The 18,866-nt window shown below is 50.1% G+C and overlaps 1 protein-coding gene across 8 annotated transcripts in view; it reads right to left on the bottom strand.

Moving 5' to 3' along the window:
* Positions 1 to 18,866, bottom strand: part of Atp2b2 (ATPase plasma membrane Ca2+ transporting 2) — a 299,058-nt gene that overhangs the window by 233,781 nt on the left and 46,411 nt on the right. For all 8 annotated transcript variants that reach the window (XM_085840156.1, XM_029478499.2, XM_085840155.1 and 5 more), the window contains exon 2: positions 2,529 to 2,579. The gene's annotated coding sequence lies outside the window, so the exon portion shown is untranslated. The remainder of the gene's footprint in view (positions 1 to 2,528; positions 2,580 to 18,866) is intronic.

Raw genomic sequence — 18,866 nt, 5'->3', positions numbered from 1 at the left:
ATGGCTTTCCTCAGTTCCTCTCCCCTCCCCTCCCTTCCCCTCCCTCTCACCTTCCCTCCCTCCTCCTTGGCTCTTCTTTCTAACCTGTGTGTTTTTCCCATATATTCACAGAAACATTATTTTGGCAAACTGCCTTTCCCCTTAACTCTGAAATATGAAGGTGTTCCCTGCATTATTAAAGGTTCCTCTCAAGCAGTTTTTCAATGGCTGCCTTCCAGACTCTTCCATATCTGCAGGTGGCTGCAATCTGCCCCACTTGGGCATGAACTTGGTTCTATTTTTAGCTAATATAAACACGCCCCAATAAACACCCTCCTGAATGCATCTTTGTACACATCTCAGGCAGCTTCCTGGAAGTGGGATTACTAGTTAGGGGTTACTGACATTCTGAAAGAGGAAGCATTAAAGCTTTCTAGTCATCGTGGTGTTTTGCCAGGCGAGGGTGTAACTATTTCCCAGTGTCTGTGACATAATATAAAACGTTTTCCCAAGATAAAGGGAACAGGAAGAGAAACCTGGACCATCCACACCCACAGTCAGCACAAGAAAGGGGCTCCCAATCACTGACTGAAATGAAGGTGCCTTTTAAGTAAGAACACCAGGAAGGGGACAGAAGAGGACAGGAGTTGGTGGGACAGAAAGGAAGGGTGACCTGGCTGTTTTATGGATGTGGGGTGGGGAGCCTTTTTGTAGATGGAAAGGGAGCAGTCTGCATGTCTGCTATTTGGCTCTGCTAGCTGGAAAGACCACAGGCTCACACTTTACCCACAACGCTCTGGGGCAGGATCCACGTGTACTGGTCTCTGGCCCAGCCCTAGGATCTGAGCAGAACACCTCTCAGAGCCTCTCATACCATCACGGTGGCGGTTCTGCCTTCTTATTCACAAGCATGAAAAGGCTCCGGAATGACAGGCTGGAGAGTGAGGACTGCCTATGTTTGCAGAGGTTGACCCAGAGAAGCCCAGCCTCGCTAGTGGGGACGTGTGATAGCCACCGTGCCCACCTGACATTTGCTCATCTGGGTTGCAAACACTCAAGGCTCCGTTAACTCCACTACTGTGGGGACAGCTATGTGACAGCTAGAGGAGGGTGAACTGACTAGACATATCATGTAGACAATGCAGGAGAGAAACAACACACCCCTCAGGATACTCCTGGAGAGAAGTCCAGGGAGGGTGATGACGTGTGGGCCCGGGATCCAATCCTTCCTCCTTGCTGTAGCCTGACCTTGGGTCTGTGCCTCTGTCTCCTCCCTCCTTGTTCTTAGGTTGAGCTTATGAGAGACCTTCACACCCTCAAGGGAAGAAGCCAGCAAACCCAGCTCCCCTTACTTAGATGCATGCCTTGTTTTTGGATAGAAGCCCAAGTGCCAAACCAGGTCCTTTCAGTGGCCAGAGAGCAATCCTGACCTGCTCCAGCCACCACCAAAAACGGAGCAGGAGGCCCCAGCCCCTACACTCTCACCTGCCAGAGCTACAGAGCCCAGCTCCCAAAGCCCTGGGCCCTGCTGGTGCCAGTCTAGTCAGGCCATTTCTACAGCAAATGGTGCCCACTGTGTAGACTGGTGCAGATGGCATTGGAAAAGAAACATGAGCCTCATTTGTGTCCATTACCTGGATCAGAGCACACAGAAGTCAGCTTTGCCCATTCTGCCATGTCTAAGAATGGTCACAGCTACCCCACAGGTGATTGGATGAAAGTCTCTAGACTTCTTCCCATTTCCCATGGAGTGTGACACAGAGGACCGATTTGGACCCCACTAGTTAGCAGCAGGGCAAGGCTGTCCTTCTATCAAACATCCTCCAGCCACCACCCCTTCCCTCCACATGATGAGAACCGGCTTCATGCACATCTGCCAGGCAAAAGAGAGACAGCCAAACTCCCAAGGCTACCTCCAGGCACAGACACTATGTCTGTAAACCCTTGCTAGAAAATAACTCCCTTGGAGCCTCAGACACCTTTCACCGAGGTGAGTGGCTCAGGCTAGCCCACAGAGTTCTCATTCTGTACAGGATGGAGGCAAAAAGAGGGCTTCAGGGATTTTCATCAGTCAGCTTCCAGCTTCCTAGTCCTTATTGAGCAAGTTCCATGCATAGTGTATTGATTTCTCAAGTTCCTGAGCCCCACCCCCTTACTTTAAAAAAGCCCCTTGGAGTGTTGACCTCAATGCAATGACAATGAGATGAATCTGATACAGTGAAAAGACGCTGCAGTGTGAACGACTGATACGATGGCCACACACTCATATTGTGAGACCTTGAGAGACACTGCCCAGGGCCCCCAGAACTCCAGCCAAGCAGGGGATTCAGGAAATCAGTCCAAACTGTAGATTTCACACCCCCATTGCAGGTTCCCTCTCTCTGCACACGGTCTGGGGGGAAGGAGCAGGATATCCAGGGGTGAGGCTACACACACACACACACACACACACACACACACACACACACACACACACGGGTTTGCAATTCCCAACCGAAGCTGTCATCAAAACTGGCATGTGCGCGCGGGTGCAAGCCACTCACACTCACCTGTCTCCTCGACTGCTGTCAGGTCAGTCCACACTCCGAGGGTGGCAGACCCTGCAGGAAGACAAAACCAGAAAAGCCCATCAGGGAGCTTGGCAGCCAGGGGTTCAGACTTAATTGTGAATTTAAGAATTTATTTTATGAATGTTTATGATGGTCTTAGCTAGGGCTTCTATTACGGTATAAAACATCCTAACCAAATGCAACTTGGGGAGGAAAGGATTTCTTTCATCTCACAGCTCTTAGGTCACACTTTATCACTGAAGGTAGTCAGAGCGGGAAGTCGAGGTAGGAACCTGGAGGCAGGAAGTAAAGCAGAGACCATGGAGGGGTGCTGCTGACTGGCTTGTTTCTCATGACTTTCTCAGTCTGCTTATGCAGCCCTGACCCCCTTGCCTAGGGGGTGGTACCACCCAGAGTGGGCTGGGACATCTATATCAATCATTAATCAATAAAACACAAATCTGACAGAGGTATTTTCCTCCACTGAGGTTCCTTTTTGCAGATGACTCTAATCTGTGCCAAGATGGGAAATAACCAACCAGGACAATGATGTGGTTATGGGTATCACATGGGCCACTGTCCCCAGTTAGGGGTCAGAAGACAGCTTGAAGGAGCTGGCTCTTTCATTTGACCATCTGGTTGGGGAGAGAGATCTAGCTAGGTCTGGCAACTCAGATTTCAGGATGCAGAGGGCTGGACCTGTTCCTTGGGAGGTGAAGGGTGGGAAGGGCCAGTGACCTGATGCATGCAGCCTACTCTGAGGGCCAAGGGACTGAGCAAATCAGGGTCCTGGGGCCACCATGTCATCTAGGGAGAGCTGATTAGAGGAGCTGTTGGCACAGATGTAGGCAGGAGGCCACTCAACAGCACAGATTGGGGACTCCTTTTCTAGTGGCACTGGTTTAGATTGGGGTGGGAGGAGGGTTCCATACTGAGGCCCAGGGGAGGACACCTGTTGTCACACAAGCATCAGGTCTCAGGTGATTCCCAGAGAAGGAGTAGACTGTAGACTAGAGTGTCTCTCTACCCATACCCTTACTGTAATCTAGAAAGAGCTTTCCATTAGCCAGACCTAACAGGAAGATGAACAAGACCAGAGTCTGTAAAGCAGCCAGCTCAGGACACTTCTGGGCACATGACAAGGCTGAGGGAGGGTACAGAGCAGACGCTGAGAGGCAAGTACCAGACATCTTTCTTTGTGTCCCCGACCCCCTGCATCCCTGCTCCACACAGAGCCTACTCTCTCCACACCTTTCAGGGAACAAGCACAGAGTAGCCAGACCCTACAGTCCCCGAATCTGGGTTCTACCCTGTAGCTGTGTATCACCGCTGGGCACTTTGACCCTCTTGGCTCTGCTCGGTGGCCTCAGCCTGCATCCCTGGATCTTTTCTTCACTCCTCCTCACCCGGAGTCTGCCCTTCCATCTGCCTTGCTACCTCACTGCCTGCCAGTTCTCTGCCATGGCACCCATTCTTGTTCCTCTCAGACCCGAGCCTTTCCTGGAAAAGCATCCTGGCCCGGATTCACAGAAAACTAGATGTAGAGTCATGGGAACGCAAGGCTTCTGGTGGGTAGGGCACTCATGGGCCAGAGCAGGAGGTCCAAACACCCTTCTTAGACCTCTTCTGAGCAAAAGGCAAGTAGACAACCAGTGACCACCTGCCTCTAGAACCCCACACCAGAGGAAAACCTATTGTTTCCCAAGCACTACACAGCTTACACATCTGGGGAAACTGAGGACAAGGGTAAGGATTGTAGTGGCCAGAAACAGCAGAGCCAAGGGTCTGTTTACCTGCAGGCTGTCCCTCCCTACTGGCTGTGGCCACGGGGGCAGGTGGGGTGGGGACTGACTTTCATTGTTTTAAAGCCAGTGCCCCAGCAAAGCTGCCACTCAACTGCTAGGCTGAGCCTCAGGCAAATACTGCTGATCTCATAATACAGAGTGGGGAGTTCCAGCAGAGCTGGGGAGTATGTGTAGATAGTGAAAGTTAGCCCTGCAGCAACAGAGACACAGCATAGTTAGCAGGCTGCTGGTGGTGCCAAGCCTGTCTTGCACAGGGGGTGGCAGGAGGGATCCTTCTGTGTGGTGTCCAGCTGAGATCCACACACAGAAGTGCTATACAGATGCATCACAAATCCTGACACTTGCTCTCTACAGGCAGACTAGAGATTCATGGGTTACAGTGTGAGGGCTCTGATACATGAAGATCATGTATGTTGATCTGATGGTGTCACTGCTATGCCCATCAACTTAGGCATTCATCATTTCTATGTTAAGAACATTCATCATCCTCTCTGAGAGTTAGATCAAAATACATACTATGTGGCTGTCAGTCAGCTAGCTCTCTGTAGGCACTGGGAGATGCTCCTACCCACAGGTACCCTGTGCCCATGAAGATCCTGTCTCCTTCTCCACCCTCCCTAGGCTATGGTAACTACTGTCCCATTCTATTCAACTTTTTAAAAAAAATCATTTTGTTTTGTTTTCTTTTTCTTTTTTAAAGATTTATTTATTATTATATGTAAGTACACTGTAGCTGTCTTCAGATGCACCAGAAGAGGGCGTCAGATCTCATTACGGATGGTTGTGAGCCACCATGTGGTTGCTGGGATTTGAACTGAGGACCTTCATAAGAGCAGTAGGTGCTCTTAACCACTGAGCCATCTCTCCAGCCCTGGATCAACTTTTAAAAGCTAAGAACAAACAGTATCTGTCTCTCCGTACATGATTTATTTCACTCAGCCTAATGTTCTCCTGTTGCATCCACGTCACCACCAGTGGTGGGAAGCTCACTCTTTTTTATGGCTGAGTAATATTCTACCCACGTGTTCCTTTTTTAAGCCACTCCTATAGCCAGCAGAAAGTGTGGAACTGGCCGCTCGTCCTGCCTAGTATCCTTTCTAGGAAGCCCCACTGGCTTCATTTCTACCCGAGGTCCTGAGCTCATGGGGATACTAAGAGTGTTGTCCCCAGGCTGTAGGCAGCCAGTTCTGGTCTCCGTGGTGCCCAATCTCCCCCAGTAAGGACTGAGATGAAAGATTGATGAATTGTCTGCCTTGGCTGGTGAATTTTTCATTATGAAGGAAAGGAGACCCCGTCCCTCAGCCCAGGAGGGCAGTTCTTGGATGTCATCTCAGCTAAGGTTTTGTCCTTGCCGATCAGGACTACGAACCTGTAACCACATTTTCCTGTCCATGAAGAGTGAATGACAAAGGCTGGGAGGGAGCTGCTCCCCCTCCTTCTAGCATGGAGGATTCTGGAATGACCCAATGAAGGAAGGGAATTAGGTTCCAGCATGAAGTAGTAGGAATGGAGCCAGAGGTTGTCACAACTGTCAGTCAGCTCATACCCTACGTCCTTCTGAACTGCAGGTGAACCCCGATCAGCCCGATCCTCTTACAGTCAACCAGATGAGGGGGCCAGCAGCCTTGGAGCACAGTTGCAGCTCAGGCCTTGACCCCAGCCTTGATCTAGCTGAATCAGTGCTGTGGAGAAGCAAGGCCCCTGTAGTGTCAGCTAGAATGCAGGGGACCAACATCACAAGTCACCAGGAAGAGAGAACTGGGCAAGGCTGGGGGGCCTGGCACCATCCTTCACTGGCCTTGTTCCTAAGTGAGCTTCTTCTGTCCAGGCACAGGTTTCTCCTCTGTGCACTGGGGCAGACATGCTGCTGCTAAGTCTGGGCTGGGGGCTGGCAGACCAGGGCTGCATGGAAGGCATTCATGAGTTTCTGTAGCAACTACAGGGGATCGCATAGGGGCTAAACAAGAAGCTTGTAAGGAAGAGTGGGGCAAAGACAAAAGCGGCTGAAGTATAACCACCTTGGATTCCTGAGTAGGTGAGGTAGAAAGGCTGTGTGCTGCCAATCAGGAGGCTTCCTGGAAGAGGGGTCTGGGGATACACCCTCTACAAGTCCACAAGGGACTAATCTTGGGGGAACTATGAGGTCCCCTCTGGGCAGACAGAGAAGCAATGAGGTTCCAGCATGCACCTGGCTTTCTTCTGGGTGGTCCATCAAATCATGGGGGCATTCGTTGGCTCACATTCACTGGATCCTCAGCAGGACTCTCGCCTTCTTCAGGATTGTTTCAGCCCATGTGAGTCCCATTTCTCCACATGCTAGTAGCACCCAAGACCCATCCCTCATTCCCCCAACAGTCTGTTTCCAGGAGCCCTGGGTTCTCATCTCAGGGCTGCCCTCTGATTTTATTAGGATTCTGGGAAGATGGTGCCCTGCCTCAAGTGTTCCTGTTGGCAAGCTGCCAGGATGAGCTTTGGGGGATGCTAATCTTTAGCACTCTCTAAGTCTGACGCCACAAGTGGAAGTTTCCAAAGGACTGTCTGATGCTGGGCATCTGAGCCCCTTTTGTTGATTTTATGAGACAAGCCTGGACATCAGCCTTGCTTAGACTGGCTCAGCCTTTCCCATCCCTATTGATCTCAGGATCTCTCCTGGAGTCACCTAGCATTCCTCAGGATGCGCTCAGAGGAGCAGCGGCTCCACTGATGTCTCAGGCACCTTGCCCATTCTGCCAATAAGAATCTGGGGTGTGGAATTTCACCTCCCTGGGTAACCTCTTCACAATGTTCCTGTTTCATTTCTCACCAAGATGTGAGGATTTCCCCTCCCTGATCCCACTCTCTCCATCCCCCAAATCTTTGTATTGCACTAGCACGTATGTTTTCTCTACAGAGCAGGGTACATGCTCCCACTTCTGGCGGGGAGGTAGGGGCAAGGACACTACTTCAACATGATTAGAATGTGTGTCTAGGCCATGGTGAATGCTGAGCTCTAGGTAGCTCATGGGGCTCTCCTGGCCTTGCATGTCAGACATCAGCCCTGACTGGATGGATAGATGGAGAATGAACTGAGATATGCCACAACTGTTATGTTATATGAGATATGCCACAACTGTTAGCCTTTGCCCATCTGCCCCACCTTCCCTAGCTGGTTTGTTTTAACTGAGGTAGGGACTAAGCAGGGACAACCCTCCTCACTGCTGGCACCTGGCAGGAGCCAAGGCCCAGGAGAAAGTGGGCCTCTTTGTGTCTGACCAGAGCTGGTGAGTGGAAGCTCTCAGACCCCAAATACCCTTTTGAAATCCGAGCCCATCACGAGACATTTTTTTCCAGATAAGGAACACAATTGATTCTAGCTTTACTGCTCCAGAGGAGGGTGAAAGGACATGCAGGGGTGCTGGAGCCCAGCCCAGCCTAGGCCTGGGGTTTCTGTTTTTTTCAGACTTTTGTTATCAGAGGAGGAAGGGTCCACATGGGTCACTGGGCAGTAGCAGGGCTGAGCAAGACATCACTCTCTGTTTAGAGTTAGCCATACCATGAGGCATTCAGAAGGCCAAATCTGGGGACCTGATACTCTCATGAGCTTTGGGGATTAGGGTGGTTATGGCCAGGGTCAAGGTCTTTGGGAGAAAGGGCTACACCTGACACCCTCAAGGCTTGGGTTCCGCTTTCTGTATTGGTTTTCCTCAGAGGTCAGGGCCTGATGCACACCCACCAGGTAGAGTTACCGAATCCATTCCACATCTGTACCTCAGGTTCCTGGAGGTCTCAGTGGGGCCAGCTCAAGGGTATCCACAGGGGTCTAAAGACATGATTAGAGTGGTGCTAAGGGCTCCCCCTAGGAGTGGCCCATGTCACCCAGGGACCTCTAGTGGTGACCCATCTCCACTAGTGACAGGTGGTTCACTGCAGGAATGTAAAAGAGAATGTGTTAGCTCAGTGGGCAGTGCACTTGCCAGCTCCTTGGAGAGACCGCTGAAGTAGGGAGTATGGCTTAACCATACAGGACACACTGTTCACCCAGAATTTAAGCCTTCTTTAATCATTTGTTTTTCAGTCAGGGCCTCTAACCCACTTGTAGCAGAGTAATCTTTAACTCTTGATCTTTCTGCCCCTACCTCCCAAACTCTGGGATTAGAGGCCCGGCTTCAAATTTCTTAATTGCTGTTTTCTATTTATGATTGCTGCTCTGTCCATTTATGGAAGCAATTTCATTAAAATAAAATTGTTTTGGTAATAGTGATGATGATGACGACAACAATGAGCTAAGCTCATCTGAATAAAACCAGGCAGGAGTTTCAGTGTTGGCTCTCTGATTGGCAGCTAGAAAGGGAGGGATGTAAAGACTGGGCTCCAGGAGTCTGCCACAGCTCACACTGGTACACTAAATGCCCATGCTGGCGTCAGGACCCTTGACAGACACAGCAGCAGTGTTCACAGTAAGAGCTGGGACAAAGCCCTCAGGGGTGGTGATTGAGCCTTCTTTGTGAGGCCAAGAGCAGAGCCCTCTGTCACTGCAACCCCTCAGAACAGAGGAAATGAAGGCTTCTGGCCCCGTGCCACTGGGGTCCTGCAAGCTCCAAGGAAATGAGCCTGCTCATCTTCCAGGAAGCCATTCACAGAGTCAGCACTCGGTGACAACCACAAAAGGGCATGGCTAAACACATGGATGGAAGACAGATAAACAACAGAGAGAAGAGGGGGGTAGGTAGGTGGATAGATAGATGGGTGGATAGGTGGATGGGAGATATAAAGACAGTGAAAGAGACAGATGGGTAGATGAACAGATGGATGAGTGCATAGATGAATGGATGGAAGATGAGTAATGGATAGATGGATAACGGATGGATGAATGAGTGGATGGATGGATGAATGAATGAGTGTATAGATGAATGGATGAGTGGTGGATGAATAAGTGGATGGATGGACAAGTGAATGGATGAGTGGTTGGAAAGATGAATGGATGGATGGATGAGTGGATGGATAGATAGATACATGATAGATGGATGAGTGGATGGGAGGATCAACAGGTAATGGATGGATGATTAAATTAGGATGGATGGTAGATGGAGACAGGTAGAGAGAGAAGGGGATGAACAGATGATGGATGGATGAATGGATCTATGAATGAACTATCACATCTCTGATCACTTATGACCACCTGCCCCACGTCACCTATCTACCAATGTTTCCACTCTATACAGAACTAGAAGGAAGTTCTCTGAGACCAGAGAATTTGTGGTGACATTTCTGATCCCATAGCAGACAGGCAGACGCAGCATCTTCCCATGCCCCATTCACTAGGGAGCCATGAGGCCAGGAGGGATGTTGTAGCCTGAGAGCCCAAGGCCTTGGTTTTTCCCTTTGCTTCATTTGATTCCCATTCTCTGACCTAGTGATGGGCCTCAGTTTCCCCATGTCTAATAAAGGAGAGTGGGTCAAATAAAGTTCACTATCTCAGTGTTGTGTGGCTGAGAGATGCCAACCCTACCCTGGCAATTATGCTGGACCAGAAGACTGGCTGCTGTATGCAGAGAGCCTCCTTTTGCAGGGGTGTGCAAAGGCCCTGGAGACAGCCCAGCTTGGGCTCCAGCTGGCTCTGCTTTTGGACCCAGTTCCTATAAAGGGAAAGAGGCAGGGAAAGCAGTGAAGCCAGATGCTTGGACCCTAGCTGCAGCATCTCCTTACTGTATACAGCAGAGTGGAGTTGACAGACAGAATGAGAGCACAAGGCAGAGGCAGCAGGGGGGAGCCTGGAGCCCAGGCTCTGGATCAGTTAAGTCTAGGTTCCAGCTCAGCTCCAACCATTGCTGGCTGTGGGCACTGTTTCTCCAAGTCTTGTAGGTTCCAAAAGGTGAAGCTTTGCTTTTGTGACAATCTACAAGGTTGTGACAGGATCAGCACATATGTCCTGTCTGTTAACTGCAGTGTGGGAGGCTTTAACTCTTAGGATTCTCCCCAGGGTGCAGTTGGGGCGAGTATCTTTTCAGCTGTGAAGTGTTTGTTGAGTTCCTCCAATGTGCTGGGCCCACTTTGTACTCTGGGGACACAGTGGTGTTACGTGGCTCCAGAGTCTGGCCTTACAGAGCTTCCTTGTGCTCCAGTGCCCATTTAGCAAACAGTCACTCAAATAAGTGAGAGAGATCACCAGGCATAGGTCATATAAGGGGAAGGTGCAATAGAAGCTGCATTGGGGACCCACTTTTTTGGGGGGCATTAACATCAGGGGAGTGACAAAGTGGGACTCAAGGATGGACAGATGGAGCAGGAAAAGGTGTTGAGGCTAAGATGAATGGGTATGGGGACAGGGGCAGATTTGTCACGTGCAAAGGCCCTGGGGCAGATGGTGTACATGCAGTATATTGGAAGACTTTGTGACCATCATGGGTTAGAGCCAAGAATGAGGGAGCATGTGGTGTCTATGAAGAATAGAGATGTGGGCAGGGACCTGTATCCAGGACCTCTCAGGATGGGCCTTGGGCTTTTTCCTGAGAAAGATGGGGTCCATGAGAGGGAGGAAGGTAGAAAAGGAGAGCCCAGCTACAGCAGCATGGAAGAGAGTGGACACAGGAAACCAGGGTAAAGTGACCGTGCCACTGGACAGCAGAACAGAACTCCCGAAGGAGAACAGTTAGGAGTGACTGTCACCCAGGGGACCTGGAAGGCATCTGGAACCTACCCTAGTCCTAGGTCTAAAGCTCCAATGAAGTTCTCAGACTGTGACAGCTGTGGAGGGGACATTCATGGAACAAGAGGCTAGCACTGACAGTGCTGGGCACAGACGACACACTGCACCCTCCCTTCATGGCCTTTGTGAAGGCACTAAGCCATCTCAGTAACAGTCAAAATGTGAAAATCCCAACTCACTCTTTTATGATACTCCACATCCCCAACCAGGGTATTATATAGCACAGGCTGGCCTCAGACTCACTATGTCATAGAGAATGGCCCCGACCTCCTGGTCTTCCTGCTTCTCCCTCCCATCCACACAGCTGGCCTAACTCCCTTTAGAAACACAAAACTATTTAAAGCCTGTATGGTGGTGTAAGCAGCCAGTCTTGTCTATAATCGTTTCCAGTAGGCTAGACAGAGCTATAGAGTGAAACCCTCATCACAAAACCAAAAGAAAAGCAACCAAACCAAAACAACAGAACAGAAGCCATGGAAACTCTCCTGGTACCGTGAGCCCTCAGATTTAAGGAAGCACTGCCCTCTGAAGTTACTGCGAACAGAAGATGAGAGTTTGGAGCGCTGTTCTCAGGGACACACAGGCCCCTTTGATGCCACCGAAGAGAACATTAACTCTCACCTTTTGCTGTTTGAATGCACATTATTTACTGGTGTTGAAGTTTGTCTCCATGTCCTCCTGCTGTTGAGGATTGGTGAAACTTTTGGGAGCCGGAGTCAGGTGAAGAAAAGCCAGGTCGCTGCAGATGTGCCCAGGAAGGAAGCTTTGGGTCTCATCCTCACATCTCTTGCATGGTTGTGAGGTGAACAGCCCTCTTTTGTCCTTTAGCCCCTCCCCCTCCCTCCATGATGTATTGAGCTACCACTGGCATAAAGCAGTCAGGCACTGAAGTTTCTGAGGCTGTGAACTTAAGCAAGACTTTCATTGTTTTGTTTTGTTGATTTTTTTTTTTTTTGAGATCTTTATGCAGCCTGGGCTGGCCTGGATCTCATTATGTAGGCCAGGATGGTCTTGAACTCACAGGTTTCTGTCTGCCTCTGCCTCCCTGGTGCTGGAACTATAAAAGTGTGCAACCACACTCAGCCAAAATTTGAGTTTTGTTTATTTATTTTTTGTCTTCAATTTTTTATTTGTGTGTATGAGTGTATGGACAGTGTGCACATGAGTGCAGTGCCCACAGAGGCCAGGAGAGGGCGCGAGATCTCCCAGCTCTGGAGTTACAGGAGGCGCTGAGCTATGCAGTGTAGGTGCTGGGAGCCAAACTTAGGTCTTTTGCAAGGGCAGCAAGCACTCCTAACTACTAAGCCATCTCTCCAATTTAAAGTAACACTCTGTAGTAGTTATTTTTCTGTTGCTGTGTCAAAATGCCATGGCCCAAACAGCTCAAGGAACGGTTTGTTTTGACTTACAAGTTCCAGTGGTCCAGCTGCCAATGATGGGAGGTAAGACAGGGTGGCAGGAGCAGGAAGCTGAGAACTCACAACTCAACTGCACACAGGAAGCCCAGAGCTCAAACTGGGACAAGGGTATAAACTCAAAGCCCTCCCTGCATAGTGTTCTTCCAGCAAGGCTCCTCTCCTAAAACTTGTCGCCTCTCCTGATGGCTCCTCCAACCAGGGACCAAGTGTTCAAACACATGAACCTCTCAGGAGCACTCTTCATTCAGACCACCACGCCTTTCTGGAATTGTATCAGACATTTTATTATCATAGGCATAGGGAATGTACACAAGGGCCTTGCGCTCACAGCAGCAAGGACAGTGACAGCTATATGAACACGGCCCACTTCCCACATACCCTTTCTGTTTGCCTGAGCCATGGAACAGCAGCCACTCCATCCATCACCATGAAGCACAGAATGAGGAAATGGTAGCCTAGGGTAGACCACCGGAAGCACACTTATTCACGGCGTGAGAGCTGACGCTGGGGACCAAAGTGTGGCCCCGTTCAGCTTCAGGTGGGAGCACACTTGTCTGTTGACTTTCTTCTGCCTGCGCCCATGAACAGCCAGGGAAGCCCCGTGCTACTGGCCCGAGGTTGCAAAGCACGCACATCAAGTGGGTGAGTTTACAAATTCAGATATTGTGAAGCCTAGGTGACTGTCTTAACAGACATGGGTAGACATGCCCCTGTTTCATAGTGGGCTTTTCCCTGAGGTACCTAAGGTTCAAGGCCGAGATTGCTCCAAGTGTTCTGTGGGTGTCTTTGAGCTCATAGGACACCGTGCTCCCATCATGTCATGTCACCTTCTCAGTCCCTTTGCTGAGTCATTTTCAGAAAGTTGGCTGCAAGTTTAGGAGCCCACAGCGCTGAGAGGTGCGATCACGCAGTGGTGGGACCCAGGACACTTCCAGGGGATTCTGGAGCCACACCCTTAGCCCAACTTGAGCACGCTCCTCCTAAAAGCTGTTACCACGCACAGCACATCAACTTTCTTCAAGCTCTGTTTATTTTCCACCTCCTGCCAAGCAGGCAGCTCAGCTCCCGAACTCTATTAATCCCTGGCTTCAATTCATTGAAACAAAATGTTGCCAAGCAGCAATCTTGTTACAACCCACGCGGGTGGGGGCGGGATGCACAGAGGGTGCTCAGCTCAACGCCTCACTGTAAACACACCCACGGAGGCTTGCCAAGACTGCAGGCCAGGCCAGAGGGAGTGCTACTGGATGCCACCAGGTGCCCGGCCAGCCCCCACCCCAGGGACTGACCAGGCAGTCACAGAGCTACACGTGAGGGACTGTGCCGGTTTGAGCCAGTCTCAAGAATGCTCATTGGCAACACTTGAGGGCCTTAATGGTAACGGCTTCTCAGTCCTAACGACTGAGCTGCCAAGGCTCAGTTTCCTCAGCTCAGGGGACATTACTGCTGTGAAGACTGGTTTGTGGAGAACTTAAACGCACTGCCACACTTCTTGTGGACTCCACTTTCCGGTAGTTGATTGGCAGGTAGGAGGTCAGCTCACTGCAGAGGTGAAGCAAGGCAGACTGCGGGTAGAATCCATGCCCCCCCCCCCCCATTCCCTCTTCCTCTGAGCAAACCCATGTGCTTCAGTGGATATGGAGCAGAAAAGAAAGGCAAAGGTGGTTCTGAGCAGAGACAGGGCCCAGCTTGATTGGCAGCCAGCTGCATGTGTGGTGGGGTGGCCAGAAACACCACCCCTATCCCTACCCTGATGCCCTCCACCTTGGTGCTTCAGCTTTCCTCAAATGGGTTTCCAGCTCAGGGTAGAGGCAGAGATCAAATGACTCTGTAGCTGCCAAATGCTTAGCAGGGGGTCTGGCTCCTGGTGAATATCTCTTAATACTCCTTCAAGCCTTTTAAGATTATAGCAGGGGTCATGCAGCGCAAGGTGCTGTTCCATTCTTGTGTCTTAACTGGATGAGCGAGCGACATGCCTGATCTGTTGTCATTAACATTATTTTTTTTCTTTCTTTTTTTATGTTTATTTTATTTTTTAATTTTTAATATTTTTTATTACATATTTTCCTCAATTACATTTCCAATGTTATCCCAAAAGTCCCCCATACCGCCCCCCACTTCCCTACCCACCCATTCCCATTCTTTTGGCCCTGGCATTCCCCTATATTGGGGCATATAAAGTTTGCAAGTCCAATGGGCCTCTCTTTCCAGTGATGGCCTACTAGGCCATCTTTCGATACATATGCAGCTAGAGACAAGAGCTCCGGGGTACTGGTTAGTTCATCATGTTGTTCCAACTATAGGGTTGCAGATCCCTTTAGTTCCTTGGGTACTTTCTCTAGCTTCTCCATTGGGAGCCCTGTGATACATCCAATAGCTGACTGTGAGCATCCACTCCTGTGTTTGCTAGGCCCCGGCATAGTCTCACAAAAGATAGCTATATTTGGGCCCTTTCAGCAAAATCTTGCTAGTGTATGCAATGGTGTCAGCGTTTAGAAGCTGATTATGGGATGGATCCCTGGATATGGCAGTCTCTAGATGGTCCATCCTTTCATCACAGCTCCAAACTTTGTCTATGTAACTCCTTCCATGGGGTCATTAACATTATTATGAACAGCAAACTGTAGGTTTTTATCATCAGCCCATTTCACAGATGAGGACTCTTGAGACTCCGAAAGATGAAAGGATCCGTTCTAGGTTACACAGCTGGCAAGGGGGAGAGCCAGGACTCTACCCTTGGCCTACAGCTCTTCACTCCTCTGCTACCTGTCTACTCAAGAACCCCTCAGCATCTGTCGTGCAGGAAAGGCCCCTGGAGATGCAGGATTTGGGGAAGATGGGCATTAAGGAGGGCTGCTTGGAGCACAGGGAAGATCTGCTGCCTGCCCGGGGGTGGGTGGGGGGTCCTACAGCTAGGTGGATCTGAGTTGGGAGTACCATACATGGAAAACAGGCTCTGTCACACACCGGAGGAGGCACAGGGTCCTCTTCATATTGAGCAGGAGCTAAAGCTGCATGTGGGACATAGTCAGGAGCAACTTAGGCTCTCAGTGTCTGGAAAGTGCTGGAACGTTAATATCCTAGCTTCTTAATTATGTTTCTATCTACTTAGTAGCTTCTGGAAAATTCTTTTCTGTACCACAGGAGCAGTAGGTTGATCCCACAATCTACTATGCACATATTTTTGTTGTTGATAGCTTGGCGAGCCTATTGAGTCACGGAGCCTTCAGGGCTTCTGTCACAAGGAAGCAAGTTTGTGTTCCCCACAATGCTGAGCCATAACCTCTGTAACAGCAGGCAAAATGCTCCTGAGTGTCACACAAGGCCACTGTCCTGGTCTGGACAGCAACCATGTATTGGACTGGATGGCTCATGGATTAAAGACTCAGGCCCCAGTTGGTGGGCCCAGTAACACAGGTGACAGATCAAAGGGGTTCTGTCCTGATCAGTGGATTAAGATTAAGTTACTACTGAAGCCATAATCTAAAGGTATTTCTGGGAAACAATGTTTAGGGGGGCCTGGTTGGAGGAACTAGGCTACTGGGGTGCATATTTGGGGCTTCATCTCTCCTGGGGCCCTTTCTGTGCTCTCTCTGCTTTCTGTCCACCATGAAGTGAGCAGCTATGTCAATGATACCATCTCTATGTGACACTACCTCACAGGCTCACAACAATGGAGCCAGCAGAGCACAGATGGAAACCTCTGAAATGGGGGCCAAAGCAAAGCTTCCCTTCTTCTAACGGAGCTTCTTCAGGGCAGGAGCAAAGACTCCGAAGTTAAGTTATCTGTGGTTTCTGTAAAGGACCTGTGTTTGGTTCCCAGTACCCATGTCTAGTGGTGTAAAACTGCCTGTAATTCCAGTGCCAGAGGATCCAAGGCATCTGGCCCTTTGTGGAAACCTGCACACACCACACACAGACACTTAAAATAAAAATTATAAAATTAAGTCTTTTTCTAAAAAGAAGTTGCTCCCTCGGGCATTTGCCATGGTGACAAGAAGCTAACCTACGCAGTCACTGGGGCCACATGATCAGTTTACAGCCTAGTCATCCCTAGTTGGCAGTAGCTGCACAGTGAGACATTGACTTCCAGGATTCCAACATCTGTCACAACACAGCATCTCAAGGTGATCCCATCTCCCCCTGCCCGCGTTTCATCCAGGAGGTGACCAGGCAACTCTTGTCCACAAAACATGGCGCCCAAGGCCTCTCACAGGCATTCCAAGCCACCTACAACACACTCAGGAGACCAATCTTCCCAATACCGAGACAAGGCCAAGATCTTCCCTAGCCTCGTGGGAATATGGCTCTTGATGGTGTGTGTGTGTGTGTATGTGTGTGTGTGTGTGTGTGTGTGTGTCACTGGACGGGAAGCTTTTATTCCAGGCTTAGAAGGCTGGGATCCCAGGACAGGCCATGTGGGTAACTTACTGCTTCCCCCTGGTGACTTGTTCTCTCCAAAGAAGAGGAAACGACAGAGACTTTCTATACCCTGATGGTATTGTCGGACGGCCTTTCTGCCCATGAATCTGCCCACTGCTTGCATGCCAGACTTTCTGGTCTCCCAGACAGTGACCAGGGGATGACATCCTGGGGTTAGAAAAGTGGGAATGAGGGGCTAAATCAGTAAGAAGCCCCCAGCCCATGTACACTCGAGGCTTTGTGTGCTGCGGACCAGGGTCTTTGGGGTACATTAGTGAGGCATCAACATATACAGTTAGCTCCATGCTGTCACGTGGACATCAGAGGGTGTTGGTCCTGTTTGAGAGAATATAGCCCTTTGTAGTACTCAAGAGTCTTAAAGTTGATGCCACTGTGACCTTGATGGCAGCAAGAGTCGGGTAGGCAACTGGAGTGATGGGTCCCATGATCTCTATGCAGAGGTTGCAGGGAGTGGTCAGTGGGAAGTGTGAGGACACAGTAAGCATCTAGTCAGCTTAGGCTACCTGGCTTCTACTTCTCATGAGAGTAGGAAACACTGGCCTGTGCCATCTTCCTACCAGCAAATGATGACACCTGCTCCAGTTTTAAGCCTTGGGTAGAAACTCCCCACCACATACATAGTGAAACATTCATTCACAAAACTGAGCTTGAAGTCTCCTAAGTGGATTCCAGAATCATTGCATTCAGAATCACACCAGCATGAACCCATGTGTGTCTGTCCCATGTCCCCGTGGGCAGCCAGAGGACACCAGGCTGTATGATTGCCTAGCCCACAAGTGACTTCAGTGTGTGTGTGTGTGTGTGTGTGTGTGTGTGTGCGTGTGCACTCCATCTTGCCTGGAGCTAAGAGATCTGCTGTATATTCCACTTTCCACTCTAGTGCTCTGAGAACCCAGAGGGCAAAGGGAGTGATCTAGGATGTTCTGCCAAGTCTGGTCCAGCCTTGGTAAACCTCACAGGCAGTATAACCTCTGCAGATGTCCCTCCACACAGTCCTGCTCCCGTCCTCACAGCATGGCATCATTGGTTCATCACGTTTATCAACCCTGCCAGGTTTATGATGACCAGGCAGGTAGCCACTGCAAAAGGTGCTCTGAGGTTTCATGGGTACCCTGGCCACAGCTTCGTGCTTCCATCAGTGAGGGTTGGAATGGGTGCAGCCACAGCATGGGTCCCAGGCTTTCCTTCTTCAGTCTTGGGGGGGGGAAGGAGCAGGGGAGCCCTGGCCTTACCAGTGTGACAAGGACATACATTCTGTCCCTCAGCGGCAGGGGACACATGTCTCCAAACTTTGAAGACGACAGGGATAAAGGTCTTGCCGGTTGACTACACAGGGGTCAGGGAGAAGATCAGCCTGACAGTGGCATCCCATCCAATCCCACAGGCCCACACCTGCAGCCTACCCCTGCCTTCTGCCTCCCTCCTGGCTCCTGAAACACCTTGCCCTTCACTCATGTTTTCACTGACTATGGGAGCCAGGGCTCTGCACACAAGAACATAAGATGAAAACAGGGGAGCCTGGGCAGTGCCCAGGAGCCAACCAGCTTCTCATCTCAGGGCTGGTGGAGAAGGGTTGGCTTCAGGCCTTAACAACCCTCAGACAGGGAGAACATGGGGGATTCAGCTGAATGCTGAAGGCCACAGGAGACCCAAAATCTTTTATTAACAAAGATTTCCCCCAAAGACAATGGTTCATTGATATCCTGACTTAACTCATAGAATTCCCATACCATCCAACAGATTTTAACACACCCCCAAGAATCCAACCAAACAAAAAACAAAAAACCAAGATAACAACAACAAAACCAAACTGAGGATGGGCAAAATACATGAAATGAGAGTTAGCAAGATCTTGATCATTAAACAATTTGGTCACTGGAATGAGAAGTAACAAGGCAGTGCCTGTCTAAGATAGAACACTGGAGGTGGTGGTGGTGGAGGTGGGGAGATGCACCTAGCCTTCTAGACACCTTCAGCAGGAGAGTTG

The sequence above is a fragment of the Mus caroli genome, unplaced genomic scaffold (genome assembly GCF_978045245.1).
Source record: "Mus caroli unplaced genomic scaffold, Mus_caroli_1 scaffold_7, whole genome shotgun sequence".
NCBI lineage: Eukaryota > Metazoa > Chordata > Mammalia > Rodentia > Muridae > Mus > Mus caroli.
Note: the sequence above shows the minus strand (reverse complement) of the source record. Positions and strands in the feature narration are given on the sequence as shown.